This window comes from Cynoglossus semilaevis, chromosome 10 (genome assembly GCF_000523025.1).
Source record: "Cynoglossus semilaevis isolate Cse_v1.0 chromosome 10, Cse_v1.0, whole genome shotgun sequence".
Classification (NCBI taxonomy): domain Eukaryota; kingdom Metazoa; phylum Chordata; class Actinopteri; order Pleuronectiformes; family Cynoglossidae; genus Cynoglossus; species Cynoglossus semilaevis.
Genome location: NC_024316.1, coordinates 19,491,597 through 19,491,865, shown reverse-complemented (window position 1 = coordinate 19,491,865; position 269 = coordinate 19,491,597). Strand labels below are relative to the sequence as shown.

At 40.9% G+C, this 269-nt stretch overlaps 1 protein-coding gene across 1 annotated transcript in view; it reads left to right on the top strand.

Annotated features, from left to right (window-relative positions):
• Positions 1–269, top strand: part of LOC103385468 (dedicator of cytokinesis protein 3-like) — a 24,606-nt gene that overhangs the window by 9,924 nt on the left and 14,413 nt on the right.

Below are 269 nucleotides of genomic sequence, written 5' to 3'. Positions count from 1 at the left end.
TACAAATATGATTTTATTATTAACATTCAAAATAAACGTGACTGAGATTTAATTTGGGTCATTCTTGTTGCAGCCAGATGGTGGCAGGGTTGATAACTTAATATTCACTCTACACTGACCACAGGTGTGAACGTGGGTGTGAACGTGGGTGTGAACGTGGGTGTGAACGTGGGTGTGAACGGTGTCAGATACTGTATGTGACATACTTTGATTTCATCATCATATTGTACGTATTTGACAGTGTAGGAGGCTGACTGTACTGTGGTCAC